Source organism: Solea solea, chromosome 18 (assembly GCF_958295425.1).
Source record: "Solea solea chromosome 18, fSolSol10.1, whole genome shotgun sequence".
NCBI classification, from domain to species: domain Eukaryota; kingdom Metazoa; phylum Chordata; class Actinopteri; order Pleuronectiformes; family Soleidae; genus Solea; species Solea solea.
Window position 1 is genome coordinate 3221935 of NC_081151.1, and position 21956 is coordinate 3243890.

The 21956-nt window shown below is 43.1% G+C and overlaps 1 protein-coding gene across 2 annotated transcripts in view; it reads left to right on the top strand.

Moving 5' to 3' along the window:
• The first annotated feature begins 4995 nt into the window (after positions 1-4995).
• tiam2a (TIAM Rac1 associated GEF 2a) overlaps positions 4996-21956 on the top strand; it is a 64746-nt gene continuing 47785 nt past the window's right edge. The window contains exon 1 of one of the 2 annotated variants that reach the window (XM_058614801.1): positions 4996-5207. The gene's annotated coding sequence lies outside the window, so the exon portion shown is untranslated. The remainder of the gene's footprint in view (positions 5208-21956) is intronic. The other variant, XM_058614799.1, reaches the window with a different exon arrangement.

Here is a 21956-nt window from a genome sequence, read left to right on the forward strand (position 1 = left end):
GTCTGGAGCTGAAGTTGTTTGATTTAACGTAGGAGGGGAAATGTTGCCTGACTGAGAGGAACAGGTGAAAGGTAGAAGCTCATTACAGAGAAGCAACGGAAACTAACGAGGATAAAGACAGAAGCTGCTGAAGGGATTTGTAAAAAACTGTGGAACAGATTCTACTTTTTCATAGCGACACTCAAATGTAGCCACAAAGCTGATCTAAGCACATAGTGTAAGCTGAATGTACTGTGTGGTGAGTCAACATATTCTGATGTGGGATTCAAACGCTCATTCCCACTGATTGTGGGAGACTTGTGTGGTATTAAACGTTCTTATTTACCCTGTTTTTATGTCTTTTCTTATGTAAGGTAACACCTGATTATTATTTCACGTTGAAATGCATCAGAAAAAAAGAAATGAAATCCCTAAAAAAGGGGTATTTCTGTTTTTGCTTTTCCAGTCGTTTACTTAATATTTTGTATAACTTGCATATAATTTATAAAAGGTGTGACAGAAATGGAAGTATATTATGCACAAATTTGCTCTTTACATGATTTATATTATGAATTTGGGTCACGTAGGTCCACATATTTCTGCAGAATTGGTTGAGAGGGTGCACTAAAGGCAGAAAAGCTAATTGTGAATTGCGACATTCCAAAAAAAAAAAGAATAATCTTCAGCGGTTCAGGCTAGTGGTACACAGATTTGCTGCTGTTGCAACCGTGACTAATCCCGTGTTAACATCCTGCAGCTAAGTATTGTTTATTTTGTTAAATACACAATTCAGAGCTTCTCTAAACCACCCAAACATCATGAACTCTTTTCTTTCTAATGATAATACTTGAATAGATTGGTCTGAAACGTGTTGATATCCTTTAAAATAAAAAAAAACCCTGCTCTCTTCTTCTGAAAGGATTCCTTTTAACTGCAAAATGTGTCTCAAACAAGTGATTACAAGCCACAAAGCAAACACACAAAAATGAGCCCATTAAATCACAGACTTTTCATTTACAGCCGATGTACTTTCTCTCCATGCGGCCACTTTCCTCTTCCTATTCCTTCACCGTTGTTTGATAATCCAGTTTCCCTGTTAATCAAAAGGCCGTCTCCAATCTTTTCTTCACATGTGGGCGCACAAATACCTCATTTGGGTGCTCACACCCTCGTGGTAGTTTCCGCACCTCGAACCCAAGTAATCAACAGCTGAGGCACATCCACCCCCCCCCCCCCCCCCCCCCCCCCCACACACAACCCTGCTCACTTTTGTTCAGTAATGACATATCCGTGTGGCAGACGGGCAGTCAGACGTCCATGTGATGCAGCGTGTGAGGGGCAGATTCATCACAAATCAACTGAGGGCTGTACTGTGTGTGTCCTGTGGTTGCAGCTCAGTCAGCTGCTCCATAGCCAGTGTTTTTGTTTGTCACCTACAGCTCATACTGCTGGATTCATGAGGTTTGTAGTTGTACTCCTTTTAGCACTTCAAGGAAGGAATTCACCCGTGGCTATTTTCCATGTTTGCCTATGCTAATGTGGTGAAAAATAAGAAGATAACCTTTGATTTGCTCCGTACATCTTAAGACTCCACAAGGCTCTCTCTGTGTGTGTTTCTCAGTATACTATTAAGATCTCGTGTGTCGCACACAGAAAGGGATCTGTTTCATGTCCAGACAGTAAACCAAGACTTCACAAACACAACACAAGAATAAAGATATAACTGAAGTTGGGAAGCACAATTTTTCAAAAATGCTACCCCTATTTTAAGTAATACAAAGCTAAATCGCTAATCGGTGACGTATTCCTTTAACATAGCAGATTAAAGTTGTAACAGAGACATAATGTTCCGTCATTTCTGTTCAAAGAGACGAAACAGAGGCAGAATAATAATGTCACAACTACACAAATCACCAAACGTTACACATTGCAGCTTTAAACTAAGACCTGAATAACACGGGCGTGAGAGGTTGGCTCCTGGGACCCACACTGTCATCATTGATATCTCATTAGTTTGGCCCTTAGAAACACTACAACACTGACCTGGTTTTATCATACAGTGCCTTATCTCCACCCAGGCCTTGTCTATCTCCTTTGTCTATTGTGCGAGCTGCTCAAGTCACCTGCTTGTGGTCGTGGATGCTTTAATGTCAGCTGCTGCATTTAGAAAACAAGGAATGAGTTGGTTCAGGGTGTGGCATGAAAGTGTCTTATTATAGCCCTCCCTCTCTTTATCTGTTTGTTTGTCTGTCTCTCTCTCTCTCACACACACACACACACACGTCCTCTTACAACTTCTGTTTTCTGGACTCTGTAGCATAACATCGTCCTGTCTGTGTCCACACCAGCCTGCGGGCCTTTGAAATCACCGTGCGAGACAATATTCAGGCCCATTAAAGATCCACATGACAAATGATTGGGGATGATTACATGTGGACACTGAGCAGCACAGCAGCGCCTCACACAGTGGTACTAACGGCGAGAGGAAGGCGAGAAAATGGCTTTGCTGCTCCTCTCCCAATCACATACACATGCAATTACTATGACAACTCTATTAAGAGTGGCCATAATGGCAGAAGAAACTGGTGAACGTGTTGAAAAGGCTAATTTAAGAGAAGCTGAGGTGTTGATATGCATGTATGAGCCCGTGTTTGTTTTGGGTCAGCACAAAAAGGAAAAAGAGCCAGCTGAGCTCTCAGTGTTTCTGCTGACAGTAGAAACATATCTGCTCCTCGAGCCCATTTCTCGGGTGAATTTCTGCGTAAGGTGCGGTCAGGGGGGCCGTGTTTGTGTCAGCCCAACACGGAGAACAGGAGGACGGGTGGCAGGATGTCTGTCAGAGTCAATTATATTTAATGATTTGCAGAGTGACCACAGCGACAGTCTCTCAGTGGGCGTGTCGTTTCCAGGCTGCTGCAGGGTGGGGATCTGTAGCTCGTCACTGGCACAAGACTCGTGACTTTTGCCCCACTGATCATTGCGGTAATCGCAGTTATCACAGACTCATTTGTAACACGGCTACAGGCGCACGGTGAGATACTGCAGATGGAACTTGAGTTGAAATCCCTGTGGCTAAATCTTGCCAAAGGGGAACTAGAGGCTGCTTGTAGTGTAGGATGTTGATGAGGAATTAAGCGTTACAGTAACAGGCTGCAGTCAGATAGGCATCTCCAATCTAACCTTACTGCTGCAGATATGCAGATGAGATAAATCTGGCCCTGGCTAAAGAGACACATTACGAAACACGAGGTTTTCACGAGATTGGCAAAAGGAGATCAGAGGAATACAGGCCTGCTCGCTGCAGCTGGGAGCAGTTTAAGGCATTTAAATGAGGAATGATAGAGCAAAGTGAATGGGGGGAATGTCCACTTTAGCGTGAGAATAACAATGGTCATTCCCTTCTCTCGCGTGACGTTTGATAATCTGAGGAGAACAAACCTGTTTCCTATCGCCGTGTTTATCAGATCAGTGGGCCATGTGACAGATTGACAGGTTTGTCTCAGGCTCACCTTGTTCACCTTTAATGTGAACCTAAGGGCAGGAAGCTTTCCAGTCCATGGGCTGTCAAAGAGATTCTCACTGGACTGGACACGTGAATCCAAGAGTCGATCGTGTAATATAAACTGTGTAGTTGGGAGGTATTTAACTGTGTAAATCTGTGTGTTGTATCATAAATTATTGGAAATTATTGTATATACATATACATTTTTTAGATTTGTAACCACAAAAATACCACATGTCGTTTTGTGTGAATAAATAATGATGACAAAACACTGTTTAAAGCTTGATTTATTTTCACACAACTGCATGTCTGTGGGTGTCTGCTGGGGTCATCTGTCCCTGCCTGCAGGGTCCACACGGGAACATATGGCCAGACAGACGTAAACACATTTGTTTAGCGGACACTTAAACACAACTGTGCGTGTCCAGGCTGCTGCTGCTGCTGCTGCTGCTGCTGGTGCTTTGCTCTAAACTGGGGTCCAAAGTGATTTAAATCGTACTTTCAACTATGACGTACATGGTACAGGGTTTAATTGAGGCAACACATGTTGAGATTTTACATCTTAAAAGCCATAAATTCTGCTCCTGACACACCTGTCGTTTACTCTACCCCAGTTTCTCGCACTCACTTCCTGCTTGGTCCTTATCACCGGTGTCATCTCTTACTTTTTTAGTTTTCACCTTAACCTGACCTTCTCTGGTCTCATAACAGAAATATTTGTTCTTATTTTCATGGACTGTTGTTGGCCAGGTTTACCCTGCCTTTCTACTCTTTTATGTCCAGGGGGCGACTGATGGTTGCAAAAAGAACTCAGTTTAAATGGAAGTCTATGGGGAAAATGAGGCTCAAGTCTCCCTTGATTTATAATGTCAGTAAACATTGTCCTGCTGGTCTCAATTGCTAGTTAGAGGGTCTTTAATAAAGGGACAATAAAGCGTGGACATATGAGTGTGATTGACAGCTGGTGTCGTCCAATAGTAGGCTGTTTGCTGGTGACATCAGTGATGTATGAAGTCGTGAATGTCGAGGTTTCACCAGTTGTTGTGACTTTGGCTTTTTTTTATGTTTTTGTGGTGTTCCTGGGAACTGACTGTTTTTTTTTTGTTTGTTTTTTCATGGCAAATCTGACCCATTAAAGTCAGTATTTTTAAAAAAAATAAAAAATAAAAATGAATGCAGGAATAATCATATGCACAATCCCTTTAAAAACACAGCTGTTAAATGCAGAATAAAATCAGTGCATTAGCCTGTATGTGAAACTAATTACACCTAATTAAAGTTTAATTAATTTCAGCTGGTCCACGAGCCACAGCTTTGGGAACTCCGGCTCTACCTGTTGTGAACCACATAATACGATTTACATGTCATGAATCGCCCAAAATACACCACCCTTCCCCCCCCCAGCTCCCAGCTCCCTGCTCCCTCCTTCCCTCTCCTCTCTTCACCTCACCTCCTCCCAGTGTCCGCGGCAAGAAGGAGGAGTTTAACCCCACATTGTCTGGGAGGAGCCCGCACTCTCTTGGCGCTCCGTCCCTGGGACATTTGCTAGTGTGTACACACACACACACACACACGGAGAAATTGTTGGGAAGTACGCGCTGAGAAAAGCCACGTTTGTTCTTATGTTTCCACGAAATGCAGTAGTATTATATTCCGCGGCTGTGAACGGGGGGGAAACACGGGAATAGTGACCCGGGTGTTGGTGTACGTGAGGAAACATTAGCCGGTAAGTTGTAAGCTAACTTAACTTCACGTTGTTTGGTTTTTTCTTATCTTTTCTTTAAAGGGACTCCGTTCACTTGTGTGCGCTTTGTCCGTGAACGCACCACGGCTCTCACTCAAAAACTCAAATCTGTTTAAGCGTAGAAAGAAAAGTTTTGAGGATATTTGTGTGTCTATTAATCTCAATAAGTCATGTTTTAATTGCTCGTTGTGTGCAGTTAATATCACATTTAGAAACATGTGGTTGTTCCCACTGTTTAATGATGCAGGGAGTTTATAGAAGTGTACTACCATTGAAATGTTTATTATCATCGGAAATTAAGCTTATTTCCTTATGATTATAATACAATAAATTGTATGTGGTCATTATTTGGAATTTAATAAGAAAAAGTCAGAAACTGAGGGAGTGTGGATTGTCACTTTCACTGTTCAACTTTTTGTCCACATTGCAGAGCTGCAACTCATTAATGTTTTCATTACTGCTTCATCTGGCAATTACTCTCTCGATTATTCATCGTTTGGGTCATAAAGTAGCAGACACATTGTGGAAAATGTCGATCAGTGTTGCCCAAAATGTCCTCTAATGTCTTGTTTTGTTCACTAATGGAGGTAGAAAGCTCACATTTAAGGAGCTGAAATCAGAGTAAGTGAAAATAGTCTGCGATTGACTTAGTGAGTGATTATTAATTGATTTAATCCATTAATTGCTGCAGCCAGCCCTTGTCCACAGCAGTATTATTGACACAGAGGCTGCCGATTTGCTGATTTCTAATTTATGAACTGAGAGATTGGGAATCATTGGCACTAAATGTTGCCATGTCCCACTGTTGTGTTTTGGATGTGATTTAGCCTCCATTTGTATTGTTGTGTGGCCGTGTGCTGGGGTGGAAGGACTCTCTGTCCACACACAGAAGCAACAAAAGGGCCCTGGTCCCCTGGAGTGGAGGGTCCTGCCCAGAGCAAACAGAGCCCCAGAGCAGCAGCAGCAGCATGCATTTTGGCTTGGTGGTCATGGAAACCCATGCAGGAAGGTGTCGGTGTTGCTCTCCTGCTACCTTTGCATGCTACTGGGGGGTTGTATTAACAAAAACACAGGCTAATGTTTGACTTAAAGAGGCTGGCCTGACCATTGATCTGTCTGGAGGCTGTCCGATATTCTCACAGCTCTATCTTCGCGTTAAGTTCAATGTGAGGAAACGTGATATTGTAATTGATTATAATTGATGTGTTTAATGATTATTGAATGATGGGCTTGGTTAAGAGGACACACTGTAAATCTTTATCAATTAAAACATCAGGGAACGGGAGTCGGGCTCAGCCCCAGACGAGCGGTTTCCCACAAATCTGTTTGTGTTTCTGGAGAGGGAAACATGCTGCGTGATTGGTTTATTTGTCATCAGGCATTTCGGGCCCCCCTGCTTGTTTAATGGACTCTGCAGAAATAGTCATTAACTTACATAATTGCTGTTGTACATGTAGTTTTTCCCCTTTTTATTCTGAGATCAGTGAGACAATCACTGGGTCAGAAGCCCCGGCTCTGTGTGGATATTTTGCCCGTTGTGGCTCACATTTTTGTGGCAAAGAAATACTCCACCACAAGGAACACTATGTTTTAATTATTCTGTTTTTCCTTGGGTTGGGAAGGGGTCTCGAACCAGAGCAATATTGATTTAGAGTGGCCCCATAATTTACTTTCAGTGGAAAATTTTGTGATTGCTTTGGCTGTTTCACTCTTTCCTTTTGTGCCACAAGTTGCATATCCTGCATGTCGGCTGGCAGGACAGTCCGTTGTCAAAGTTGTATGTTAGATGTAATGTTACTCCCTTCACTCGGCGGCACAGAGTTGCTTCACAACCAATCTGCAGCTCTAAATGATGACGATGGGCTAAGTAAAATCATCAGACGGTGACATAACTACCACAGTACTTTCCCCAAAACAGTTTAATTTGTTGTATGTGACTTTTGTCAAGTTGTGTAAAGAAGAACAGTCTGGCTTTTGTGAACAACTTGCTCTTCTCGTCGTGTTTCTTTGAGGCTCTGTGTAAACAGATACTTTACTTTTTTTCCGTGCACAAGTGCCCGTCACTTTTGATTTCTAAGTGCTAGCGCGCGCTGATCGAGAAACACTGATGTTTCATGTCTTCACTCCCCCCCGGCACATTTTTCTCCATATAAGGTGACGTGCATGTGATTTACCAGGCATGGGTAACATCTGTGCTGGTTGTCGTGCGGGAATAAAGGCCTTCTACTGTCTCTAGGTAGAGAGGTGCTGCAGGGGGAAACCACAGGGACTCGACATGACTGCTGCATCATCCAGAGAAAAAAAAGAATATGAATTGGGTCACAATGAGATCAACAAAAACTTTGAACTTCTACAACTACTACTTTTGTAGAAGTATTTCAGTTTAAACAGCTTAGTCAGGCAAGTATTATAGTGGCTTGTATGTTTCTGTTTTCTGCAGCTGCGGTGGTTGAGATTATATTTGCTGGTAGTGTGCAGCCAGCAGTGTCTGGTGTGTCTGCTATAAAAAGCAGGTTGGCTAAAAGCGGCTGTTGACAGCATCTTGGCTTTTCATTTGCTACTGCATTCTCTGAGAGACACACACATGGGTGGCTTTGACCCCTTTCCCGGTGCACACGACTACAGGTCAGAGAGCTATCGCCAACACAACGTTGACATTCCTCATCCTATTGTGATGTGGCAGTTTTGACAACAACAAAATATCAACTGAAACCCGTGACTCAAAATCAGCAGAAAATGACTTTCTACCGTAAGTCTGTGATGGATACTCGGCTGGTGGACACGCGCAGATCCGTCCACTTTGAAGGATTTGTTCCGTCAGATGTGCTTTGTGTACACAGTATAAACCTTCTGTCCAGCTCAGCATAGCAACATTGTGCCGTAACAGCCAGAGCTCCCTGGCCTTTTGAGAAGATTGATGTGTCAGCCTAAATTGGATTTAACACCGTGTGGGTCACCTGTTAGACAATAGCCTGTAAGGTGGATTTAAAATGAATGAAGATCAAATGGTGGCGGGGCTTTTGCAGCGTTTCGAACGAGGGATCAGATTAAGTGTTCCCAAGCGGATGATTGGGGTGTGGGCGAAACAAGGGGGTGAGACGGCTTCACTCGTGACTCACACTTACATTAACCCCTGAAGAAATAACTAGTAGACATGCCATTACCAGTTTTATTGATAGTCCTGTAAATCAGATGGCGATGGGTGTACAGCTGGTAAAAAGGACCCATGGTAGCAGTACATGTTATCACTGTAAGCAGACCAGACGCTGTGCAATATTTCAGCCTGGAAATGGTGCCGGGGTCAGCACTTTTAATTTCATCAAGACATTTAAAGGCATGACGAATTGCTTGGTTTTAAAATGTAGGAACAATTAGATGGAAAGGACTTAGAACAAAAGATGTTGGGCATCATACTCATCTTATAATGTCAAAGCAAAATTTCTTACAGCACATGATACACAGATAAATTCTGTATCGAGCCTTTTGCGTATGAGTCCAAGCTGGAAACACTCAGTTTAAATATTTGTCTGAGTTATCTCGTATTTCTGATGCCACGTGGCACCACATGCTTCTTACAATCCGCAGTCCTCTTTGTATGGAAATAACCCACTCTGCCCCCCCAACCCCCTTCTCTCTGGTCAATCCCTCGAACAAAAGAAAATGTGATTGATCCGCCTTAGGTAGATCCAGTTGCCATAAGGCCCCACTTACTATCCTTGTACTATTGGAAAGACAAACACAGCTGGCACTGCAGGCCAAAGTGCTCGGTGCTGGGATGTCATGTTGGTGCCATGTGTCTTGCATTGTCCTCCGTGATGGATGAAGTGAATTCTGGGTACACAATTACTCCCAACACATCCCACCTGCTCATCAGTGGGTGGAGATTGACTTTTTTAAAATTTTTGATGAAAGCTATCAACCTGTTATGACTGATCATGCTATGCACTAAGAAACATACAGTATGTCTTGTAAAAATCAAAGCAGTATTCGTCTTTTTGGGTCTGGTTTATCAAAAGGATTAGCTTGATATATTTAAATTGGATAACAACAGCACGATTACTGTCCCATCACAACCGAATCCAATCCTGGATGATGGATCCTAGTGCCACAAAGATGTAAAGAGCGGGTGGAAGAGAGTGGTGTGATGTGCACAAATCTATCGCTGGCCACACATGGATCCGGTGGTATCTAATAATCCATCCATCACTGTCTTATATTGAGCAGCCGCATATCAGACATCACTGAACAAAATCGCTATAACTCTTCAGTCTCATAAAATATTGATGTTGCTCATCCTTTTTTTTTTGCTTGCTCAGTATCTCGCTCCGTTGGACATGTGCCCTTATTTCCAGAGTGTCCTTGGTTTAGTCAGCCATTACATATTTTTAGTTATGTTGGAAGAACATATTCTGGCTCATTAGTACTACTCTCCCTTTCCAGCCCCACCCTGATTGAACAGTTTGTGGTTTGATCTCCAAACATGATAAGCTCTTTTCTCCCAACTTCAGTCTCGAGGCTTTTGTCTTGTTGGTTCAGTAATTTGGCATCTACCCAGGGTAAACAGAGGAACGGAGAACGAGTGCTGATTGCTTTAGGTCAACGGCAGCTCTGGCATCCACTCAGTGAGAATACTCAATTAAGGTTTTCATCAAAATCCCTTCCCTTCCGAAGAGGTAAATGTATCCAAATAACCCGTTTCTCCTGGCGATACCATTGCCAAGGCCTATTTGGCTCAGCAGTCAGAAGGAAAAGGATATGAGGGAGACGGATCTTACTGCAAAACACATTACCACAACTAAACAGGGATTGTGGGAGCGTTTATTCAGGCCGATCCGTTTGTGCAGTCTACGCCTTTCTGACGGCAGGGACATTCTGTGTAACATGCATCATGTCATCAATTTTTAGGGAAGTTGAGTGGTGTAACTGCCAGAGCCTGTGTGTGGGCTCACTCTGTGGGCCCAAGGATTGACTTGCATGTCTCTGTTTCTGCAGTAGACTGGGGTTTGTCTCATCTTCCAGAAACTACCGTGTTTACTTTTCTTCACCCTGCTTGTGCCAGTGCACGATCTCTGCTTGGCTGTTTAACCCAGGGAGGCTCACTCTCTCTGGGACCAAATTGCTCTCAATGTCTGGCCAGATCTCCATGCTCCATTGGGCTGCACAGTCCACAGCTTGGGTGCTTTATTTTTTCAACTGGACACAGGTGCAAAGGCAGGTGTAAAGATCTTCTAATTTTGAAGATCTTCTAATTGTTGAAGATGTTCTAATTTTTCTACCGACTTGTTTTGACGAGAAACACCGAGACAAACTAGAGCAAAATCACTGCTTTCGAATGAGCTCACCGTCATCAAACAGACACTGCATTCATACTAAATCAAGAACGTCACGCTACCACCATGGAGTTTTCTCCATGGGTTGATATCTAGTCGAGCAGATCACGCAAACCTGAGTATCCTGCAATATTAATACATCTCATTCCCGATGGCTCTCATAAATGCCACATCTTAAAAGTTCTCGCAGTCTAACCTTGCTTGGGTTCAAACCCATGTCAGACGGTTATTAAAAGTCTCTGTGCGACTCAGTCTGTGAACCTTGTGGCGTGTTATTGCAGAGGAGGTGAAGGCTTTCCACTCCACTGGGCTCCTGTACTCACAAGTGACGCCTGTTTGCTGTGTGCACAGGGGGTATCAGCACTCATTAACAGTATTTGACATTCAAATGTCATTGGAGACGCTCACTCCTCAATTGTCTGCGGCTTGATTCTCGTATGACCAAAGGTGTGTTGCTGGAGCCAAGAACGTGGACCGCCGGGTTTATACGCGACCCTCTGTCCAAGCATTACAATTCTGATCCCACCACCGTGAGGAACTAAGCAAAACAACGTGAGATTGAAGGAATGGTTTGGTAGTTTAAGAAATTCCTCGTGCAAAGCTAAGCTAACAACCTTGTGGCTCCTGCTTCTTATTTATCCAAACAGAAATAAGAGTCGTATCAGTTTTCTCATCCAAGTCTTGTCACGAAAGTGCAAAAATATTGAATAAAGCAAAGGGGCACAACACAACCTCTCCTTTTTCTCTTCAATTCCCTTTTTTATTGTACATTGCCAGACTTGCATTACATGGCCAGGAAACTGTAGCTCGTATGGTTTATCTCACCGAGCCTCCCTCCCTCCCTCCCTGTTTCCCTCCCTCGTTTGACTCACTCACCAGTTGGCGTATTCAGATGCATCTCTCTGGATGATGTGTGAAAGCACATGGTCTGAGGTTTGGTCTGTATCAGGGTGGTCAAGTAGGAATGACTGACTCACAGCTACAGGGGGATGTGCATGTGTTTGGACCTTTTTTTTATCCTAATGAGGTAGAACCTCGTTTCTGAGGAACTGGTTAAGTTTAGGGTTTGTATTGAGGTTAGATTAACCCTTCTGTTACCATCCCGTCACCACTGACAGGATTTGGCACGTGTACGTCTCATTACTCGTAACTCTTAGACCATTTGTGTCGACAACTATTTTGATAATCGATAATCGTTTTTTTTTCATGATTAAAACAAGATTTCTGATTGTTTAAGCTTCTTAAATGTGAATTTTTTCTTAATGTCTTTGCTCTGGATAACAAAGAAATCAGAAATCATTAAAAGTGAATAATTTTGATTTGTGGACAAAACATTTGAGAACATCATCATTTCCAGGTTTGACGAACACTGATTTTCTGATATTTTATGGACCAAACGATTCATTGAGAAAATAATCGACAGATGAATCGATTATGAAAATAATCGTTAGTTGCAGCTCTACTGCCAGATATCGAAAATGAAAGTTATCTCGGAAAAAGGGGCAGAAGCACTCGCTCACGACATTTTTTTGACAATGCTACCGTTGTGGTTAAGGTTAGAGTTGGGGGGGGGCGAGCGAATGCATTATGTCTATGAGAGTTCTCACGATGAATGCTCTGCAAGAATGTGTGCAGAGAATCACTGCTGCAGTATGTGGGGCCACTGTGGACCAAATGTCGAAGAGCACCTCGCCTGCTTGCATTCTTTATAGCTGAATAATCAAATCTCTGTTACACTGCACATCCCTCCCTCTCTTTCGTCTCCATCCGTGTTGATGGAGTAGCTGTGGTGTGAGCTGCCTGTTTTCACACAGTAGACATTTTTGATCTCATCGGCTTTCATGGTGGGAATCCTCCTCTGAGCATATCAAAGAAGATAAAAAAAAAAAGTGATGCTGCATTTTGCCACATGCATGGACCATCCTCCTTTTTTTTTTTTTTTTAAATACACTTGCTATTCGCACCACGCGTGTGACAGGATCTGGTGTAAAGTGAATGCGTTTGGCAGTGAAGTCATTCCTTATAAATCATTTACCCTTTTGGAGGGTGAAATCATTTATGCACAGTTTCACAAGATTACTGATCCAAGGAGCACACCCTGACTGCTGACTAATAGGTGGCTAATGTCGTGTCACTCAACCCACTGACACTCAGATAGTTGTGTTATTGCAAGTCCCTATTCTCAATGAACCCACCCAAACACTAGAGAGCTTAATTTCACTTTCTTTGCCTTGGTTGTCAGTGCCCAGACAGATTAGAGCAGACAGATACGGCGCGACAGCTTTCATCAGGGTTTGCCAAGTCTCATGTCTCTGCCTGGCACAGAGTCTGGGTGTCAGGGAACGACTTTTAATAATTGCACTACCCTCTTGAAGCTATTTTGAAAACCAGTCCTGTCATTTTAGGCGCTTGTCCTGCTCCTCAGTAGTAATTTTGTGTGTGTGTGTGTGTGTGTGCGAGTGAGCGGTTGTGTCTCCAGTGGCCGGCCCTGTGGTCTGCTCGCGTGGAGAAATCGGCCTCACTGGAAACTTGTGGTTGCCGTCTTTTTTTTTTTTTAAACACTAATAACGACATAATCCAGTCTATAGGTTGCTCCAGCTTAAACTAATAATAACAATGTTGAGGAACGCCAGGAACTGGGGTTTCCTGACAGTCAAGATGACTGTTAGCCGTACTTACAGTCATATTGTATTATTAGCCTCGTATATCATTTCACTCTGTATATTTTTGTGATTCGTGTGCACGTGTGCCTGCATCTGCGATTTATTTAAGTTGAAATCAACACATTTAAAACTAGATTTTCGTTGGCGTGCACAAATTGGACGTAAAGAGTGGCCCTGAAATGGCGTTAATGGCGTATGAGTTTGTGTGTGTTGGGGAGGCGTTCATGTTTGTTCCCAGACATGCCTGCTGCTTTTGGTAATCATGCTATCATACAGTGCCGCAGGCTCTTTGTCTTGTTCTAAGCCAGCCAAGTATTTTAACAAGCTGGGGATTTACACTCATTTTTTCCAATCTCTTACCAGCGTCCATATCATTGCATTTGATGCCTTGGCTTTTTTTTTGGCAAGCCGTGTCATACACGGTGGTTCAGCCACAGGAGACCAAGGCCAGGACTTGTTCACGCATAGTGTGAAAAATGTTGAGAAACTGCACGCTTCTTGCTGTTTCCAGGAGAACTTCAGAGGCACTTTCATGTCCTCTGAGACAAAACAGTCGCACAGACTCTGCAGACAAGTTAGATCAGGTTAGATTGTTTAAACCACGGTGTGCCTCTGTGGTCATTACTGCTTCTTTTCTGTTATTATCCAGGCGCTTTCTCTTGATCATTCACGAGTCGCATCGTCTGTGATTTACTTGTTTTGTTTTTAAACCGTTCCTGTCAACAGGAGTTGTAAAAGCAACCACACAGTCGCTGTTTCTCCGTCAGCAATTCTATAAACAGTGGATGACTTGTATTAAGTCGTTGCCTCAAGGGTTAAGTATCCATCTCCATTCCCCTCTAAAGCCCACCCCTGCTAAGGAGGAGAGGGCTGTGAATAAATACCACCCTTGTCCTCTCATAATGGAAAAGCTTGACCTTCTGTGACCTCTGCTGGTCAGAGCATCTGTCCGTCGATTCCTCCAGCCCGTCCTGTGGGACATCACCGGGCTGTCACCTCTGCCTGTGAGCACTAATCCAATTGGATGAGGAATTTATTTAGCAGGATAACCATTAAGAACACTTCGCCTGCAGAAGTAACAGAATAAACTTTTGTGTACCGGAACACAATGTTTGGTTTACTGTCAAACAGTGTGAAACAGCTTTCCTTGTCCTGTGCATGGTGACAGCTTAGTAACCATGGTTACCTCATTGGCGTTCTTCAGCCTCAATATATGGATTGCATAATAATGAGTTTGGCAGGAGCCTTAATTTAATCATGTCGGCAGAAGTGGTGCACATGTGGCACAGCTGCCAGCGCTCAGCCGCGTCGTGCCATGTGCTGAGAAGCGGCGCCGTTAGATGCCCACGCTGGCTTGTTTCTGTGTTATCGGGCTTTATGAGCCACATTCCGCCATGAAAAGGCTTTGCAGAGCAGGACAAAGGAGTTTGTTTAGCGGAGATTTGTCTCTGCAGCAAGAAAAATTATCTCCCGTGCCTCTGTGTTGTTGCGCGTGACTAGAGAAACTGGTTTAGGTGTTTTTCCCCCCATCTTTGCACAGGTCGGGCTTTGTCACCGCGTTTGTTTAACTTTCCCAGTCAAAGCACTGCGCTGATCGGGCGCTTTGGGGAGCACCTGTTCTGGATTAGAGGTCGATAGCGGCTCCCAGTTAATTTCTTGTAATAATTCAGCAGTGAAATCTAATCTTTTTGCTTGAGCTTCACAGTATTAATACAAATGTGCACACTCTCGCCTGTTTTACTGAGCACAAGAGGTTTGACACAAGGTTTTATAAATATATATACACTCCTGCCCATGTTAACCTCTGGCACAGATTTGGGTGCCGAAACTAGGTCATAGGTCGCTCACTGACTAAGTATATGATGGGAAAGTAGATATGCAGAATTGCTTTTTAGTAGGGGAGACACCCACACACACCCACACACACACACACACACACACTCTCCCTGCAGGTGTTTAAACCTGTTTGTAAATGTTGAACTCTCCAAAATAGGCTTTATTTCTTACTCTTGGAAAGAAGAAGAAAAATAATTTAGTCCATACTTTGGTTCTTGTCTCGTGCGCACGTGTGTGGTTTGAATTCCTCCAGGTGTGGCTGTGGCTTAATAAAGTCAACTTAATAAAGTTGGTTAATTCTATGGTATCTTGAGGTTTGTTTATCTAACATAATACTGTACTTATACTTTAATTTGGCTAAGACTCTGAGCTTAATATTATATTTTGTTGGTGTGAAACATTTGTTGCACAGATCATTCTGTATGTGCAGAGAAAACCCAGACACCCAGAGTTGGTGGATCTGTTGATGACTAAAGTTTCTCTCTCTGCATGTGTGGCTGGCTCCTCACCAGCTGTCTCACCCATCATCAGTGCTTGTGGGATGCTGAGCAGACAGTCTAGCTCAGATTTCTCTCCTGTGCTGTGGACAGTAGAGTATATGGTTGCAGATACTGTGTATCACCGCCTGCTCGGTTTAAAGCTGCAATAATGCAAAGCATTTGGCAATTAATATTATTATTATAATAATTATTATTATTTTTATTATTATTATTATTAGTAGTAGTAGTAATAATAATAATAATAATAATAATAAAAATATTGTTTATTATTATTATGATTATTATTGATGGTAATAATAATAATAATAATAATAATACTCATAATAATAATAGGAGCAATGAGGTTTCTGCTTTCCTCAAAAAAGCTATTTTATTGCTTTAAAAAAATCCACCCACCTTCATAGCAACAGCCACCTCAGCAAAGGCCGTGTTTCTTCTGTTCTCATCTGTTTTTCCTCAGCTGGTCACTCAACGGGAGGAATTAGCATTATGTCAGTGTGTGGTTACTCTAAGTAAGTGCACGGCTGTTTATTAAAGCTGCACTGTAAGCCTCACGCTGACTTATTAGAGGCTACAGGTCTGTTTTAAGAGCATTTATAAACTCTGTGTGTCTGAACATGCGTGTGTTTTGACCCCCACATCCAGCAAGCTATGTATCTAAACATCATTGATTTAATCTGATGGATGGTTTATTTAGGTGTGCACACTGTTGCCCTGTGTTTACAGGCCTCTGGTGTAGGTCCTCATCCTGACGCTGACAACGCCACTACACTTTATCCTACCATCTACAACCCCCCCCGGCACCACTTGGCCCAGCCAGACACAAGAATGTATGCTTGTCGCACACAGGTTGAGCAGCGCGACGAGAATACTAAAGCTTCTCTGGTGAATCGTCACATTATTTCATTTAAAACAGAAATGTGTTGGCAAATTCACAGCAGCTATTAAGCTCCATGCTCAAGCACCAAGTGTGTTGTGATTGTTTGTTGTGTCATCGTTCCGGCATAAATGTCCAGGGTTTTGAAACAAGGGAGAAAATGTTGGCGTATTCTTGCAGCTACAACTAACTGAGCTGCCACTTTGGATTTCGGCAGGTTGGCTTTCACCAGACGACTTGCATTAGTGCCCACTAATGTGGAAAAATCGGGGCTTTAATGTGGACAGTAATTGCCTCAGTTAATGACTTCTAATGGCTATGTAAACATCAGGCTCCTTTGTTATCCGTCTTAACCTTGATCACAATGAGCAAACCGATCGGACAAGCCCGGACTAGACCAGTCCAACCACCTTGAATAGATGTAGAGCGACATGTTGGCTTTGTCCTCTCACTTTACAGCTTCAGAAGACCTGACCTGTCATGTGTGAGTATCAGCTAAAGTGCTGAGCTTGCACCAACAATTACTCTGTGTATTTTGTATTTTTTATTGTTTATTTCTTGCCTACTTATCATTTTTATTGGTTAATTTTTCTTGGTCACTCACGTTTTTGCCATCAGTCAGATGCTCTTCTCACTTGCGTCGTCAAGAGAATTATGCTAATGAATTTGATCAGAACCAGCTGAGTGATTAATGTTCTGTTTAGCCCGACTTTACCCTTTGGCCCTTAATTGGCCATATTAGGATAGATGGTGCCAGTTAGGGCGCCAGAATACTATGAACATATGCCTGACTTGGCACAGGGAGGAAAACATTAGAATGACTATATCCATCAGTGGCAACCTCTCGCTGGCTTTCTTTCCAAGCTGGAAACACATGGTAGGGATCCGTGACTTCTGAATTAGGTTCTTGCTCTTGCAGAGGGGAAAACACGATGCCGTGAGTTGAGCTCTTCACTCTGGGTGGGAGAGGCCACAAGGGCAAACTCTTGTTGGCGTCAGAGCTCCTCAAGAATGCAGAGAGGGATTAATGCATGTCTGTGGCAGTGATGGATGGGACAAAGACCCACACACTCCTAATCTTATTTATATATATATATATGTATATATATATATATATATATATATCCTCTGAGCATCTGGAATCTGAATGCTGACTCTTTTGCCCTACGCTGCAGCAATATGTGCCAACCTAGGACCTAGCAGGTGTGTGTTTATGTATGTATGTGTGTGTGTGTGTGTGTTTGGAACAAATCCAGACCTACTACCCCAGATAGAGCTGCACTCATCAGCCCTATGTCATTATGATTTAAAGCCGCATCCTTTTATTGTGCCAGATCACGACTGGTGCACGTTTTGTTTTTTTTCTTCAAGAATCACTTTGTCCTTTCTCAAATTGCAGATGTATGAGTTTTTGCTTCTCTTTTGTTTCCCGTTGAGTGCCGTGATTGATGCTGCGTGTGTGTGTGTGTGTGTAGTTGCGTGACTTCCGCTACTGTACCGGGCCGATCCTCTACCTGGTCCCAAATCCCTTGTAACTCATTGTGTCCCTGGAACCTCTGGTGATTGTCAGTGACCTCTAGCAGCTGGCTCCCTATGACTGATATTGTGCTGCAGTTGTCAATGATCTGTGATGGATCACCTTAGGGATCCGGGAGTGTGTCTCACACGGCCGCCGCAGTACACTACAGTGGCTGTTGCTATGGTAATTAGTGAGTGAGTCGCGGTGTGATTGTATTAATCACCAGAGCTCACACCATGTAGTGTGTGACAGATGATCCCGCAGCGCACAGCTGACAGCCACAGCCAATTTCACTGGAGATAATACAGTTTGCAGATGAGTTTTGGCAACTGCATTATGCAGGGGAGTTTTTTTTGTTTTTTTTCGTAAATGTGCAAAATACATAAAGTCACTGTGAACCTTTCTCATGCTTGAAATTGAAACTGACATTCCCTGAAGGTTGGCAACTTATGTTCTTTTCCTTTTCTCCATCTCTTATCAGTGAACAGATAATTAAGTATCTGTCCTTCCTCTTTGTGCAAGGAAGCTGTCAGGCTTTCGCCCCCATCTTTCTGAGCGCGGTCGGGTGTGAGCTTGTTTTCCCAGGTGCCCCGGGTCTCTTATCTGACCCCATGGCTCCTATTCCATATGTTTCGTATGTACGGCCTGTCACTCTTTCTATGACTTTTACAATCACCTCGAGGCGTTTTCTCTACAAATGTGCAGCGTAGAGACGAGGGAGGGGCTCAAACTTTCCTCGATTTGCTCTCACCTCCCGTAGATGATGGAGTAAACCTGACCAAACAACTCAGCTGAGATGTTCTGCATGGAACGGTGAAATATAATCAATAAAGTTTGGAGCATCAGTCTGGAACAAGTTCAAGTACATGCTGTTTGATGCGTCTTCTGTCACATATTTAACCCTGAAGATGACCTTCCTTTGTCTGTCCATTAAGCTGCTTAATTAGCAGAGAAAAGCTGATGAGAACGCTGATTTGCACCTGCAGTTATGCAGCTGTTTTCTCAAGCTCTCACTTTCCATCTTTTTTTTCTTTTCTTTTTTTTACGAGGACTGTTAACCCGTTCCTCCCTCTGCCACTCACAGGCTTCATGCACATAAACATAAGGAGGTAGTCGGCAGATGGTGAGAAGAACCTCCGTGTAAACGTTACGAGTCGCTCAGTATGTTTTGAATTATTGTGTTAGTTTGACTAAAGACAGACTTATAATACGTGTGAGTCAGACCACGGTAGGACTCAATACATGGAAACAATAGAAGAACAAGACCACAACATAAACCTGGTGAATTTCAGGCAGGTACATTTATGTCCTGTCAGTTTATAGCAGTGGTGGACACTAGAGCTGCAACTAGTGATTATTTTCATTATCGAGTAATCGTGTGGTCCATAAAATGTCAGAAAATCTTAAAAAATGTTGATTGTGTTGGTCAAACCTGGAAATGATGATGTTCTCAAATGTCTTGTTTTGTCCACAAACCAAAATGATTCACTTTTAATGATTTTTTTGTTATCCAGAGCAAAGAAATTAAGAAAATATTCACATTAAAGAAGCTTAAAAGATCGTAAATCTTGTTTTAATCATGATAAAAGTTTTAAACCGTTTAATCGATTATAAAAATAGTCGTCTATTAATTTAGTAATCGATTAATAATCGATTCATCGATTAATTGTTTCAGCTCTAGTGGACACACTTCATTTAATAGATGGATTCTCCGCTTGTGCCGCCCTGTATTCAGGGACAAGGGCAATAGTGGAATGCGAATGGCGCCCAAACAATTAAACGTAACGCCACATCTCTGGTTTTAGATTTCCCTCACTGCTTCTGTCAGAGCAAACCCTCTGGCGTCGTCTTCGTCGTCCTCCTGTCCTCAAACACTTAACACACAGACACACATCACCCCCTCTTTTGTTTGCCTGCATGCGCTGACACATCCCTGGTTAATTTAAAGTTGTTGTCGGACTCTCTGTTGTGGGCTGTCACATCTGAGAGGAACTCCAATCTGTAGAGAATGAAGCGAGCCGACAGCGCGGGGAGGCTGGCACAAGATGAAGTGTTCACTGTAAGGGAGAGAAGGAGGATGAGGGATAGAGGAGAGGCAGTGGGAGGGGTAAACTTTTTTAAATTATGAGTGTCACAGAACAATACAGACACATTTATCATGTTTGTATTTCCCTCAGTTTTGAACCTTTTAAATTAACATGTAGGAAGTTTGTATGAAATCAGCCCTAATTATTGATATGCAAATAACGCAACGTTTTCAGAATATATTAAGGTTCCCGCTCAGTAGTTGAATTGTTTAAGGGGGCGGAGATGGATTGAGGGTGGAAGCCAGATGCCAAACAAAAGGCTCGACCTCTCACCCCAACTTAAGAAAAATTCCACCAGTCTACACCCTGAATTCCTGCAACCTTTGCACATGTATTTCTAGACCTTAGATGTTTTAGGTAAGGCAAAAGCACTAATCTCTGCTAAAATGAGCAATTACTATCATCCATTTCTGCCCCACGGATATTATGTTGACAAATTGCTGTGCGCTGCTGTCCCCAGTGAGCTGGATAATCAATGGCATGAAACTATAAACAGCCTCCAACCACGACAGTGGCTCCATCCATGCTGTCTCAGATGCTCGTGGGCATCTCTTGGCGAGTGCGAGACGGATGTTTCATCAGATGTTTGCGTAAATACACAGTGTGACAATAGCAATATCCTAAAGCTCTTCTGATAAACTCTTATTGCACTTTTCCAGTATACATTTCTAGCACTACTCGGCTCTACTGGACTCAACTCTACTCGGTTTGGGTATCAGGCATGTTGTTTTTCAGTACTTCTGAATCCGTTAATTAAAAAGATGTGTTCACCTAATCATCAAGTACTCCATCCGACGTACCTTTCCTTTGTATTCCAGTGTAAGGCCGACACAGGCCCACTGTCATCACTAATATTCTGTATTGGGCCATTATTATGATGTATTGCAGTGCTGCCTTCACCTTGCATTACCAGGTTTGGCATCAGTTCATGCGTTGACATGAATTAAAATGCTGAAGCGCATTTGAGAGTCAGAGGGTCTAAAGATTCTGGATATAAAGGGATTTCCTTTGGCTCCGGCTGCTCGTTGGACTCTTAATTGATCTTAATTAAGGGTCAGACTTTTGTCTCGATGAAATTAGACCCAGCACCTGCTCTGCATGAATATGCATCACAGAGGTCCTCCGTGCCTTTTTTCCTTCCCCGCCGTCTTATTGTGTCATGCCACTGGTTCTCTGTTGGCGTGTTTGTTGACCAGCCTTTTGGCTGCCTCCATCTACAGCCGGACAAAGGGCTTTGAGGGGAGCTCCGAATCGGCTACATGGACCATTGTGTTGTTAACAATGTTGTTTAGCCCTGGTGATATTGTGTCCTGCAGCTGATGAAAGACTATTCCACAGCTGCTCATGCAGCGTGGCAGGAACATGAGTGTGAATACCAAGATGCATTTCCAAAGGAGAACCCGGTTGAGAATTCTAGTTACACACAACCACTTATGTTTTTCTGTTTGTGTCCCTGAGCGCTAACGAAGTTGACAGTGAGAGTTGAGAGCAGCTTCTGGAGCTGCCTGGCACGCTCCCGTCCATTTCTGGTGCTGTGTTTTGTTCTGTTGTGGCTTTCTGAATGGGTCCAGTTTGACTGCGCCACCACAGTTATGTGAGCCATAGACAAATGAAGGCATGCCTGTGTTTTTAGGCCGACGGCGGTCTCCAGTTTGTCTCTGCCAGGATCAAGCTTAGTCACAACACATTTGAGTGCATTTCAGAAATTGTAATTGCAGGAGGAGATTTTTTGACTTGTTTTGTTGCTCCGCCTCGAAGTGAGATGATTCCTCTCGTCACCGTAACAATGTTAGAATCTCTGTTTGCTCCTGTGTAGTTTCACTTTCTTGAGTTTTTTCTAATTCCCTGACTCATACTCACTCACATATAAACACACTTTCTTTCTCCTTAGTAGCTGGCCGCCTCCCTGGCCTCCGTCT